The 13,789-nt window shown below is 45.6% G+C and overlaps 1 long non-coding RNA gene across 1 annotated transcript in view; it reads right to left on the reverse strand.

The window, feature by feature from the left end:
- The window catches only part of LOC309653867, a 75,963-nt gene extending 71,025 nt beyond the window's left edge, over positions 1-4,938 (reverse strand). The window contains exon 1 of the long non-coding RNA XR_014259584.1: positions 4,820-4,938. This is a non-coding gene — a long non-coding RNA (uncharacterized lncRNA). The remainder of the gene's footprint in view (positions 1-4,819) is intronic.
- Positions 4,939-13,789: the final 8,851 nt, after the last annotated feature.

Consider the following 13,789-nt stretch of genomic DNA (forward strand, 5'->3'; position numbering starts at 1 on the left):
GTAAATTAAAAAAAACAAAAAAACAAAAAGAACACCTAATGCAGGTGGGAAGGTGGCAGGGACACTGTAAAGGTCATCTATGCTACATGTACAAGAACCCCGAGAGCACACCAATAGGTATCACATTTTTCACTGCTGTAGCCGAGCATTCCCCCTGTACTACCACACTGTAGCACTCCCTTCCCTCGTCTACTGCTACAGTCTCTTTGGAAGGTGTCTCAGAACTCTTGTTATGAGAGTGCCAGTTGAAGTGTCCTCACTTCCGTCATTTATACCAGGATTTAAGACCTTGTGGTCCGAGATCCTGTCCAGAGAGCAAGCAGGCTAAGACTCTGTCTTTGTTTCTGTATTTCATCAGAAAGGGCTCTACCCCCTCTCCTAGTTCATGGTGTGAAGTGTTCTTAGCCTCTCGGGAAAGTGGGGAGAATTGAAAGGACTCTATATGAGAATGCTAGGCTTTGTAAAACATTTCAGTTGTTTAAAAAGAAGACTCATTTTGTATTGGACTTACAACAGTCCTATGAGATACAAAGAGAGCCAAGGATCAGTGACATGAAATGATCACCAGTTAAGCATTACAACAGTCACCGCTTACCTCGTAGCATAGGGCACTGTCCATGATCCTTAAGAAGAGTTAGTAGAAATGCCTTGCCCATCTTGCCCCTGAACCCCTTGAAAGGTACACGACTGCTGTGTTGGTGTTTAGGGGGAGCATCTCATTTACCAGGGACTGACTTCTCCCTTGATCCCTTTGTAGTGATGGAGACTTCCCTGGTGATGAAAAATTCCCTGGGATTGCAACCTCCAAGCCAGACGTTTTGTGTGACACAAACTCAAGAACTCCCCAAGTCCTGCAGTAGCAGAAACAGTCACATACTTGAGAGTAACCCACCATCTGAACTTGGGGACATTTCAGTGACAGCTCCAGTCCAGAGTGCCAGGCGTCTCCTGGCCCTGCCTCCAGCTCCAAGCCAGGGACAAACAGAGAGTAAGAACGTGGAGGATATCAAAACCAAGCTGTCAAAGCCTCTGGAGGCCTACCAGATCCCAATAGAAAACCAAGATCCTCCACTACTCCCTTTGGGAATCCCTGATATTCCCCAGCCGCTGGCCTGCACCGATCCCCTCAGCCAAGAGGAGCAGCCTGGTTCTGAAAATGCTGATCTGGGAGAGAACAGCCTGAGTCGTCAGGACCTAGGGACACTTGAAAATGGGACTGAACCTAGCAGTGGTCTTGCAGACATTACTACACTGGCGGAGGATATTCACCTTCCCCAGCTCTTTAATTCTTGGAAAGATCTTGATCGATCCCAAGGTCCCAACGTGATCAAAGCTGAAGACACCAGAGCCATTAAGGTGAATCAGGTGCAGGAAAAGCCAAGTGTCGTAAAGGTTCCCTCTGATCAACCCAGGAAGAACAAACAGAAAGCCTCTGAGCCTATCGGTGGTGCTCCCAAGGCCAAAATCCAGCCAAAGGATCCAGAGTGCCTGTTAGGGGGAGAAGCGGTTATATGCACTGCTGCAGTCAGTGACAGGGCTCCTGCGAACACGGCCAAGCACTCTCAAGGCAAACCTCAGAAAGCTGCATCCGGAAAGATCAGCAAAACTGAGAGCCATGGGCAGGAAAAGACCAAAAGGACCAGAGGAAGAAACAAGGCTGAAGAGAACAAGCAGTCAGGGAACAAAGTCAAGGCAGAAGACAAGCCAGCAATCCCCAACACGAAGCGAAAGGAACACCAAACTGAGCTTCGCCAAGAGAGCTTTCAAAAGCCTCGAACCTCCCTTGGCGTGCGCATGCTGGAGTCTGTGAAGGTTCTTCATGCGCTGGGGAAGAAGAATGAGACGAAAACTGGGCTCTCTTCCTGTCGGCTCTTGGGAAATTCAAGCAACCCCAAAGACCCCCAGCCACCCCCAGCGATCCAGCCACGGCGGCATACCCCACGTGAGGGTAAGAGGCCTGAGAAAACGCAAGTCCAAGCCCAGAAACCAGACAGCAGTGCTGAAACAGAGTGTCCATCTCCATCCCAGTGTGAGCGGCCTCCTCCTGGGAAGGTCAAGTTGATACCTCTGCCTTTTTCTGCCTGGGACAAGCCTCAAGCTCGACCCGCTCCTCGGAGGCCACAGTCTCTGGCCTCACATCGGCCTGCTGTGGCTTACCGTGCCCAGCCTGGTTCTACTGACTCAGCTCAACCTGCTGCAGTCAATTCATCCCAGCCAGCTCCTGCCTCTTTGCCAGGTCCCGCCAAACCAGCTCAGCCAACTGTGGCCAACCCAACCCAACCGGCTTGGACCAACCATACCCAGCCTCGTGTCCCTCAGCCTGCTGCTCCTAGGCCTGCACCCTACAAAACTTCATCTGGCGCTTCTCTCCAGCGCGAGCCTGTTCCCCCTGCTGTGACTAAGCGCCAGTCCCCACCCAAGCTCCAAACCCAACTTCTACTCCAAGACTTCAGCAAGCAACGAGTTCCATGGAGGGAACCCAACGTGCCTGAGCCAGTCATGTCAAAGCCCATCGAACAAGAGCAGAGGCCAGAGCGAGAGGCCATGAAGAGGCGGGCTCAACAACAACGGGAGAATGCTGCCAGATACACCTCTTCGGGGAAGCTGCAATTTTTCACCCAGAGGGACAAAGAAATGGAAATTGCTGACTACTACGGATACGTCAGGTGACAGCTGCTAGGATTCTTGCTGCCACCTTGGCTACCAGCGGTTCTTCCATACATAGGTAAGATAGGTATAGAACCGAATAAGTAAATGGAATAGAATTAATAGATGAGTAATAAACCTTTCGAATTTTGAGATGCTGCTAACTGGGGCGTGAGAAAGGAAGGCCTGAAAGTTGGATGGGAGAATGAAGGAAAGGGGTAAAAACTGAGGAAAGAGGAAGGAACTTGGCCCAGGGCTAGGAAGGCCAAAAGAGACGTATGGATTTAGGAAAGGAAGCAGGAGTGAGGATGAAATGGCAGAAGTAAAAAGCAGGGTCAGGGGTCTGGGTTGAAAGAACACAATTGGAGTAGAGTTGAAGGTGACAGGAGATGAGTCTAGGTTTACTAGGAGAAATAGAAACAAAGTCTCTCGGGGAGGTTGGCCTTAAGTCTCACAACCACCAGATAGGTATTTCAGAAAACAAGAGGTTCACGACACATCTCTGAAAGGTTTGAGTTGCCTTATTCAGGTGTGATTATAGTGGGGGAATAGGCAAATCTACCAGAGAAGTGGCTAGGGCTCAGAGTCCTCCTAGGGGCAGCTGACGACAGGGGCAGAGCCAAGGGAACTGCTGCATCAGGAGGCCCACGAACAAATCAGGGGCATAGCCGCCTGTCACTTCCCTACCAGGAAGGAAGCCAGGTATATTACTATAACCAAGGCACACTGGGGTCTTCACTGTATGGAGAACTTGGCTCCTGCCCGCAATCCTATGGCTCCGCGTCATACACAGGAAGTAGGGCCTCTGCGCAACCAGAAATGGGAATGGGACTGAAGGAGATTCAGCCCACAAATATCCGACCACCAGCTTCCACCTCTGCAATCTGCCACCCTGTGTCTGCTCAACGCATCACAGAAACAAGTTTTCAAGGTGAGTATACAAACGGCAGAGCAAGTTGAAGAATGAGGTCGGCATTCACAAACGGGGTTAAATCGACAGCTGGGAAGGGGTGTAGAGACAGGTAGAATTTAGATCCTGAGCCTTTAATAACCACTACCTTCTCTCAGTGCTCTCTGTTTTTAGACTCTATGTAAGAACAGCTAGGGCTTCCCTGGTGGCGCCTGCCAATGCAGGGGACACGGCTTCGAGCCCCGGTCTGCGAAGATCCCACATGCCGTGCTGCAACTAAGCGCATGTGCCACAACGACTGAGCCTGCATTCCAGAGCCCGTGAGCCGCAACTACCGAAGCCCACGCGCCTACAGCCCATGCTCCGCAACAAGAGAGGCCACCGCGATGAGAAGCCCGCACACCGCAACCAAGAGTAGACCCCGCTAGCCGCAACTAGAGAAAGCCCGTGCACAGCAATGAGGACCCAGTGCAGCCAAAAAAATAAATACGTAGAATAAATAAGTTCAATCAATCAATCAATCAATAAACGTAAATTAAAAACAAACAAACAAACAAAAAAACAGAACACCTAATGCAGGTGGGAAGGTGGGAGGGACACTGTAAAGGTCATCTATGCTACATGTACAAGAACCCCGAGAGCACACCAATAGGTACCACATTTTTCACTGCTGTAGCCGAGCATTCCCCCTGTACTACCACACTGTAGCACTCCCTTCCCTCGTCTACTGCTACAGTCTCTTTGGAAGGTGTTTCAGAACTCTTGTTATGAGAGTGCCAGTTGAACTGTCCTCACTTCCGTCATTTATACCAGGATTTAAGACCTTGTGGTCCGAGATCCTGTCCAGAGAGCAAGCAGGCTAAGACTCTGTCTTTGTTTCTATATTTCATCAGAAAGGGCTCTACCCCCTCTCCTAGTTCATGGTGTGAACTAGTGTTCTTAGCCTCTCGGGAAAGTGGGGAGAATTCAAAGGACTCTCTATGAGAATGCTAGGCTTTGTAAAACATTTCAGTTTTTTAAAAAGAAGACTCATTTTGTATTGGACTTACAACAGTCCTATGAGATACAAAGAGAGCCAAGGATCAGTGACATGAAATGATCACCAGTAAGAATTACAACAGTCACCGCTTACCTCGTAGCATAGGGCACACTGTCCATGATCCTTAAGAAGAGTTAGTAGAAATGCCTTGCCCATCTTGCCCCTGAACCCCTTGAAAGGTACACGACTGCTGTGTTGGTGTTTAGGGGGAGCATCTCACTTACCCGGGACTGACTTCTCCCTTGATTCCTCTGTAGTGATGGAGACTTCCCCGCTGATGAAAAATTCCCTGGGATTGCAACCTCCAAGCCAGACCGCTTTCCTATGGAATGACAGAGAACTTCAGAGAACTTGTCAAGATGAAACACCAGTCAGTCTGCGGGAGAAAGGGAAGAAGAGAACGATGGAAATCGTTTCTGGGAAACTATTTTTACATTATGTTTTGTTTGTTCCTGGTAAATAAACTGAAATCTTCTTAACATTCAAACAAAATCTAAACCACTAAATTCAACAACACAGGAGTATAACTTTTGAAAAAAATTTCTTTGGCTGCGCAGCATGTGGGATCTTAGCTCCCCAACCAGGGATTGAACCCACGCCTGCTGCATTGGAAGCGCAGAGTCTTCACCACTGGACCACCAGGGAAGTCCCAGGAATAGAACTTTTAAAGGAGAAGGTATAAACCCCTGGGTTATATGAACTGGAGATTTTTAGTAAGAAGTCAATAGATCTTTTGTTAGGCACATTTTATGTTAGGCTGTCTCCCTGCACAGGACGCAGGCGCCTTGAAAATGGAAATCACATCCCTCTATAGTACGTCCCTCTTCTTTCTGCTTTGCAGTTTGCTGCTCCACTTGTTCAACCCCACCTAGTAATAACCTATACTTCCCTTGTTCCTGTTTTCCCATCTGGAAAACAGACAAAAGGCAACCAAACAACGCAAAGGTCTCAACAAATAAGGGATACCCAAAACCAGAGATGGCCAGAACTTCTGTATCCCTCATGAAACCTAGCCCGGTGTTCAATACTTAGGTATCATTAATACATGCGTGTTGACTGAAACAGTTGAAACGCAATTCTTCCACTTCCCAGTTTAGTTTTAGTCCTCATACAAAACCTGATCATCAAATTCCTTAATGCTAGGAATCACAGTGAAAAATAATTTCTCAACTGACTTCTGTTAGATGAGTGAGAACTAAGGTTAATTCAGTGTATCTGAAGCATAGAAAGTGAGGGCAAACGTGGCACAAGATGGGGCTAGAGAAGCAGAGAGGATTCTAGAGCACGCAGAGTCTTAAAGGCCACCAGTGTGTTTTCTATTCTCAAAACAATGTTTGTGAGCGATGTTTATGAGCAATGTTCCAACTTGCTTTGAAGCTTTCTTGTGTGAAGAATGGATTGGAGGGAAACAAGATATATGGACACTAGTTAGGACCTAATCGCAACAGACAGGCAAGTTCAGTATTAGGATGTTGAGGGAGAGCTGACAGATTCCAAAGAAATTCAGGAGATAAACTGAAGCGGGCTTCATGGGGTATGAGATGGAGGAAAGGAAGGTCTTAGGGAATTAAAGGGTTTACTGCACACATGAGCAGAGTCTCAAAATTAATCATTTGAACGTACAGAGGGGGATCGATCTCCCAAATGACACTGGTTAGGAAGCAACGGTACGCCCTGTAGAATTCCTAGAGACAGCACAAATCAACTGTTTCGATGGAAAATTCGGCGGGACCCTTGATTTCCATGGGAATATAGAGAAAAGAGACACTGATCTGGCTTGCAGGTATTTAGGAAGTTGTTAGCCTGACATCACATACTAGTCTCATGTAAGTAGGCCGTCTGAAGTATGAAGCTTAGGGGAAAAACCTTGAAGAAAACTTAAAAGCTTAAGCCACACCTCTATACTACACCACCTTTCACAGTTTCTTCTCAGATAAGCAGCATCCCCATCAGTGAAGAAACTCACATCCCATAATAGGAACAACAGGCCTAAAAATTAAATGTGTGTCTTTGGAGGTCCCATCTATGCGATATCTTCCTGGTACCAGAAAAGTCCCCAGGAAGATCGATCTTTGCACCCCTGAAAGCTTACCACCAAGGAAAATGACTAGGTCCATAGATTTCCTCCCTCAAACCAGCCTACCTCACACATAAATCACTAGCAACTCAGCCCTTAACTCACATTATCACAGTCACAAGAGTGGTTAGGGAGAAAAGCACTAACCAGGGGAACTAACACAGAGGCAATCCAGGCCAAGCTGGGCTGGTGGCAGATATCTGCTCCTTACGCTCGGGTGCATAATGCGACTCACCACAATGCCTTTTTCACAGACCCTTTTTAAAGTTTCTCCACAAAATCCAACAGCTCAAGTTAGTTCATGACGCTTCAAGGTAAACAATCGTCAAGAGAAAAACATGCAATATGTCTTACAATGTTGGATTCCTTACAAATAGGACAAGGAAATAACCATGTAGACAAAACCAGAGCATTTGAAAACATCTGCGTTCTACAAACATACCAGTGAATGCTATAAATAAGGTAATATGACATAAAACAAAATGAAAACTAGATGTGAGACTGTTCTCTTCAGTGTACAGACTTCATGGCAGTTGCTGCACGATCTAGCTACTTATATCTACAACTCTCTGTTCTGTTAATACAAAATGAGGCCCAAGTGTGTCAACTTGTTTCCCACAGAAACCAAAAAACCTACATGCATCTCTTTTCTCCGGTGCCCTTTCACCTTACCTGCTCCCAGTTCTCCACCAATGTCCTCCTCTTTCTCTAATTATTCTCCTCTTCATTGTGCTTGGCCTTGCACCCAAGCATGCAAGACAGAGAGTCCTAGAGGTCCGAGATTCTAGAGGGGCTGTTTGCAAGGGGGAGGAGATTACGGTAACTGCCACACTGTATATACTTCTGTGCAAAGAAAGAGGGACAGTGTTCAGAATGTCTCTCACATATAAAAAGAGCTGGATGGCAGGATACCTGTGTGGCCCAAGGAACTAGAGCTAGCAAATCATGGGCAAAACAATTGCAACCAAAGGCTGGAAGAGGAAAGGTCTGCAACCAGCTCTGTCTCCTGGCTCTCTGGTATTTGCTGCCAATGGGCAGAGTCTATTTCGTGAAGCATCAAGCACTGAAAAGAAGACTCCTGCTGCTGGAAGTTGACAGGAAGGAACATCCAATGCAAGATCAAGGCTTGTCCTAGAAGCAATGCCCATAATGGAAGAAAAAAAAAAAAAAAAAAGAAAGCGGAAGAGAAATGTTAAGTCGCAAGTCCAACCTGGCCCCCAGCCTAGCCCAGCCCAAGGAAGGTAGGAGTCAAGGAGAAGAAACTAAAAGAGAAGAGCCTTGGACCACAACATTCTCCACAGGGTACACTCAACAAACTTCACCCTGCTCTTTAACCAAGTTACAACTGTAATAGTTCAAACTACATGGCTCTTTCCTTCCTAAGGATACTAGTTAAATAAGATCTATATAGCTCTAAGTATATGATACATAAAATAGAATACTCTGTAGAATATAAGTAACTGTTAGTTAATTATATTAATGAACGTCTGTAAGAAATGTTGCAATGATTTCCCTAATGGAAGAGCCTGGGGGAGGTAAATCTGTCTTCTAGGATTTCCTCCCCAGAGCTCAGAAATTGAGGGGTTGTTTTAGCTCTCCTACGCTCTCTTCACCCAAGCCCGCCCTCCTGTTGGGGATCGGACCTCCCTATTGGCTAGCTCATACCTTTCAACTGCCTGCTTTGTGACATCACTCTCCTACCAAACCTACTACCACTTGGTAGAGGTCTTGGGGTTTCCGTGGAGCCGTTTGGACCAGTAACCAGTGACCTTTGTACTGGACACGTGCGCCGTTCAGCTGCAGCCACTCAGACATCCTCTAGTGTTGTCTCCTCATCCCTTGTACCTGCAGTTGATGTCTCCTCTTCTCTGACCATGTCAGGTAAGAAAAGAAACTTTGGAAAGTTTTGCGTTCGATTTCTTGTGCCCCTAAATTGAGGAGGAGATTCAAAATAGCGTGGAATAATGAGGGAAAGTATTGAACTACAAGTCTGGAGACCTAATTTCAGTTTTGACTTTGACGTTTACTGTCTGTGTGACTTTGGACAAATCACTGACTGCCTCACAAAGCCTGCTGCTTTCCTTATCTGTTACGTTAGGATACCACATTGGGTTGATCACTCTGATCCCCTTCTTTTCCAATATTGAGCCTTAAAGGGTACCCATGTAGAAAATGAAATCAGAGACTTCTCAAGAGTGTTTCAACAGAAACATAGAAAAGCCAGGTGACACAGAAAACTAGCGATATATACCAAGATGTTTCATCTCCAATGGTCTCCCTCCACTAGTATTTCGACTAGTTGAAAAGAGAGAATAGGGAGAGAGGATGGAGAGTACTGGGCTATATAGGGAGGCACAGAGTCAAACGTAAGCAAGTTTAGGATTGTTTTCATTAGCACAGGCCAACAGGAACCAAGAGATGGGAAAAAAATATAAGAATGAAGAGGGAAAGCATAGAGGAGCTCTCAAGAAAGAGGCAGTTTGCCATGGAATGTTGATGGGAGCCAAAGATTTTAAATTAAAGCAGAAACAGCACAGAGGGAAATCTGCTCAGAGCAGGGCAAAACAAAGCTGATGGTAGCAAATCCTTACATTAACAGACTAAGAAGGAAAGTAAGGCCAGAACAGGGGATCACCAGGAAGGGCAGCCTATCAGAAAAGTCATACTCCGTTTTCTTTCTTTTATTGCCTCTCTGAATACAGCTGGCACTTGACAGTTTGGAATAGAAACATTTTAGAAGTATGTTTTAGAAATGATGCTTCCTAGAAACCAGAAACCAAAGTGGTTATCTAGGGGGCTGCTTTTCAGTGTTCTATTCTTTCTAATTTTTAAACTAGGTAGACATTTGACCAATTAAACATTTTAAATGATATCTTCTACATTGAATCAGAAGGACTATTTCCTTTGTGTGATATGTAGCTTCTAAGGCAAGGTTGCTTTTCAATTTTTACAGTTATTTCCTTCCTAACACAGAGAGCACATTGATCAACAGCCATCGTTCGCTTGTAGATCTTAGCTACCGGAGAAGAAAAAGAAAAAGTCAAGCCCCCACATCTCTAATTCCCCATTTAGGGAATTCCCTGGCGGTCCAGCGCTTAGGACTCGGTGCTTTCACGGCCAGGGCCACGCGGCGCGGCAAAAGAAAAAAAGAAAACACAAACATCCACGTTTATCTAAAACAATGTTGTGGAGTCCTTTGGATTTTCTTACATTTGAAAATCTTTTTTAATTGGATTCTAGGGATGATGGTTTTTTGAGGTCTTGGGATGTCATCTTCTTGGATGTGGAAGATGATTCTAAGTTCTAGGATAAATACAAAAACCTTCTTGATACTTTTTAAGCTTCCTTTCTGCTTATTATATGAGTTATATTCATGGAAAGATATATTTCTCCTAGGCTTAATACCTGTTACTTGCTGGGTAAAAATATGAATGAGCACAATAATGAAACTCTTTTACACTTACTATTTTGCTGTCTGCTTTGTACCGGTTTTCATTGAAATACTTGTCTATATATGTTGTGGCTACCTATACATTCACATTTGTTGCATTCTGTTGCTTGTTATGCATTTTTTACTGATTTATCGTCTCTGTCTGTATGCATTGGCTAGGAATTCATTCACCTCTATCACCTCCATCGTGTTTTTTGGTTAATAGTATTCACTAAAATAGAGTGGGCAAAATTCACTTTCATAATATTGCATGTATGGTACAGAATGTCATTTGTTAGTAAATTCATTAGGCTTTGATACTTGCCCACATACCCCAGTTTTCATTAATATCTATGGATTTCTTTTTCGTTACGTAACATGTTTTTCATGATTTTTCTTTGTCTTTCTAGAACTTATTGTATCTTCCTCCATATAAATCATACGCAATAGATCAGCTTATTCATCTATTAATTATTACTGCTATTATTATTGGTGGTGGTGTTATAACCACTTTATAGATGAGTAATCTGAAGTAATCAGATAACTTTTCTCTTTCCAAAAGCACTTAAGAAATCCACTTTCGGGTAATCATTTTGAGGTAGGATGAGAAACCAGGCTTGAAGAGGGCAAAAATGACTCTTTCAGTTCACCAGTTGGACTGAGCTATACGTCAACTCTAGGTAATAGCGTGGGAACTGCACAAGCAAAGGGAGACACTGAAGATGACAATGGTAATGGCCGTACTGTTTTCTAATGGACAAAAAAAATGCTTATATTATAAGTTCTATTTCTCCTGCTTTCTGGCACTATCATGCTCAGAGTGGAGTCCTGGCAAGGAAGTCAGGATACTTAGGTTCTGAAACCTGGTAATGACACTAACATAATGAGAGAACCTGAACAAGTCAACCCGACCTCTCTGAGCCTCAGTTTCCTTACTCGTGAAATGAGACTGAAAAAAGAGAAAGTTCTCTAAGGGCCTCCTAGTTCTAAAATGCTTCCAGTCTAGGAAATAGCATAGAAGTCAATACGAGTGCAGGCTGAAGGGAAAGACAGGGCAGGGAGAAGGTTGCTTCCAGCCTAGAGAACAATGTCTGAACCATACCACTTGGCTCTTCTGCCCATCTGTGCCCAAGATGGGAGCACAGGCAGTTAATACAGAAGAGTGGAAAACTGCTCAGTCCTTACAGCCATCATTAACTGTCTGATTTTGGGTTTCTCAGGAAGGGTCGATAGTAGAGGTGTCCTGAGAGCAAGAACCTTAAGATAATGCTGTTCCTCAAACGTAGTGAGAATTTCTCAACCTCCCTGAGTTTTTCATGACCCTCTTGTTCTTACAGAAAATTTCCAAAATCCATCTCTACTTGGAACTCTAAATTCTCTGCAGCATTCTCTTCCTGTGGTGAGCAATGCAACTTCCCTAACACGAAGTGTCTGCAACTTCTCCAGAGTCTCTGCCCCTGCCGTCAGTTCGGCATCGGCTACCGGTACCTCTTTCCAGACACTCATGGGTAGTGCCTACCTTTACCAACATTCCAGCACGACTATGTTATCTGGAGTTACTGACCACAGCCAGATCTCCACTTCAGCTCCTTCCTATCCAGGTGTTCTTGAGTGGGACATCACAGGAAGCACTGAAAAGAATTCCTCTTCACTCGGAGACTTTACTCTGGCACTCACTGACCGGCACCCAGCTGCTTCCTCCATGTTTATGGCAGCCCAGTATGATAAAACTTCAGACGCCAATAACATGGTCCCTCTATATCCATCACTTTCTGCCAGGCTTGCTCAGGGAGCACCATCTCAGATTCCAAATCAGGGGCATAGCCGCCTGTCACTTCCCTACCAGGAAGGAAGCCAGGTATATTACTATAACCAAGGCACACTGGGGTCTTCACTGTATGGAGAACTTGGCTCCTGCCCGCAATCCTATGGCTCCGCGTCATACACAGGAAGTAGGGCCTCTGCGCAACCAGAAATGGGAATGGGACTGAAGGAGATTCAGCCCACAAATATCCGACCACCAGCTTCCACCTCTGCAATCTGCCACCCTGTGTCTGCTCAACGCATCACAGAAACAAGTTTTCAAGGTGAGTATACAAACGGCAGAGAAAGCTGAAGAATGAGGTCGGCATTCACAAATGGGGTCAAATCGACAGCTGGGAAGGGGTGTAGAGACAGGTAGAATTTAGATCCTGAGCCTTTAGTAACCACTACCTTCGCTCAGTGCCCTCTGTTTTTAGACTCTATGTAAGAACACCTAGGGCTTCCCTGGTGGCGCCGTGGTTAAGAATCCGCCTGCCAATGCAATGCGGGGGACACGGGTTCGAGCCCTGGTCTGGGAAGATCCCACATGCCGTGGAGCAACTAAGCCCATGTGCCACAACGACTGAGCCTGCATTCTAGAGCCCGTGAGCCGCAACTACCGAAGCCCACGCGCCTAGAGCGCATGCTCCGCAACAAGAGAAGCCCGCACACCGCAACCAAGAGTAGACCCCGCTAGCCGCAACTAGAGAAAGCCCGTGCACAGCAATGAAGACCCTGTGCAGCCAAAAAAATAAATACGTAGAATAAATAAGTTCAAACAATCAATCAATAAATAAACGTAAATTAAAAAAAAACAAAAAAACAAAAAAACAAAAAGAACACCTAATGCAGGTGGGAAGGTGGCAGGGACACTGTAAAGGTCATCTATGCTACATGTACAAGAACCCCGAGAGCACACCAATAGGTACCACATTTTTCACTGCTGTAGCCGAGCATTCCCCCTGTACTACCACACTGTAGCACTCCCTTCCCTCGTCTACTGCTACAGTCTCTTTGGAAGGTGTCTCAGAACTCTTGTTATGAGAGTGCCAGTTGAAGTGTCCTCACTTCCGTCATTTATACCAGGATTTAAGACCTTGTGGTCCGAGATCCTGTCCAGAGAGCAAGCAGGCTAAGACTCTGTCTTTGTTTCTGTATTTCATCAGAAAGGGCTCTACCCCCTCTCCTAGTTCATGGTGTGAAGTGTTCTTAGCCTCTCGGGAAAGTGGGGAGAATTGAAAGGACTCTATATGAGAATGCTAGGCTTTGTAAAACATTTCAGTTGTTTAAAAAGAAGACTCATTTTGTATTGGACTTACAACAGTCCTATGAGATACAAAGAGAGCCAAGGATCAGTGACATGAAATGATCACCAGTTAAGCATTACAACAGTCACCGCTTACCTCGTAGCATAGGGCACTGTCCATGATCCTTAAGAAGAGTTAGTAGAAATGCCTTGCCCATCTTGCCCCTGAACCCCTTGAAAGGTACATGACTGCTGTGTTGGTGTTTAGGGGGAGCATCTCATTTACCAGGGACTGACTTCTCCCTTGATCCCTTTGTAGTGATGGAGACTTCCCTGGTGATGAAAAATTCCCTGGGATTGCAACCTCCAAGCCAGACGTTTTGTGTGACACAAACTCAAGAACTCCCCAAGTCCTGCAGTAGCAGAAACAGTCACATACTTGAGAGTAACCCACCATCTGAACTTGGGGACATTTCAGTGACAGCTCCAGTCCAGAGTGCCAGGCGTCTCCTGGCCCTGCCTCCAGCTCCAAGCCAGGGACAAACAGAGAGTAAGAACGTGGAGGATATCAAAACCAAGCTGTCAAAGCCTCTGGAGGCCTACCAGATCCCAATAGAAAACCAAGATCCTCCACTACT

The sequence above is a fragment of the Balaenoptera physalus genome (genome assembly GCF_965194825.1).
Source record: "Balaenoptera physalus genome assembly, contig: HAP1_SCAFFOLD_1340, whole genome shotgun sequence".
In the NCBI taxonomy this organism is placed as follows: domain Eukaryota; kingdom Metazoa; phylum Chordata; class Mammalia; order Artiodactyla; family Balaenopteridae; genus Balaenoptera; species Balaenoptera physalus.